This window comes from Chrysochloris asiatica, unplaced genomic scaffold (assembly GCF_000296735.1).
Source record: "Chrysochloris asiatica unplaced genomic scaffold, ChrAsi1.0 scaffold00057, whole genome shotgun sequence".
NCBI classification, from domain to species: Eukaryota; Metazoa; Chordata; class Mammalia; order Afrosoricida; family Chrysochloridae; genus Chrysochloris; species Chrysochloris asiatica.
Window position 1 is genome coordinate 4,533,331 of NW_006408575.1, and position 353 is coordinate 4,533,683.

A 353-nucleotide genomic window follows, 5' to 3' on the forward strand; every position below is an offset into this window, starting at 1 on the left:
TCTTTTTTTTTTTTTTTAAATATTCAGGCATATATAATAATTTACACCTCCAAAGGGCACATTCTACAAGCCTGCCTCCTGGCCACAAGCTCTTAGTCCCTCTCTTACCAAGAATCTAGAGTCCTCAGCTGCTCCCTCTCTCCATGTCCCCATCTCTACCACCATCTCTGGTGTTGCTGCTTCTCTGGATAATGGCCTGCATTCCTCTTGTGCTCTTCTCTCTTGACGGTCCTAGGGTCCTCTGTTTCTGGACTGTAAGATTAACTACTCCCCTGTTTTTGTTACAAAACTTCTACCTGTAATATTGTGACAGTCTCAATTAGTCATGCTAACAATTTCTCAATTTTGAATCA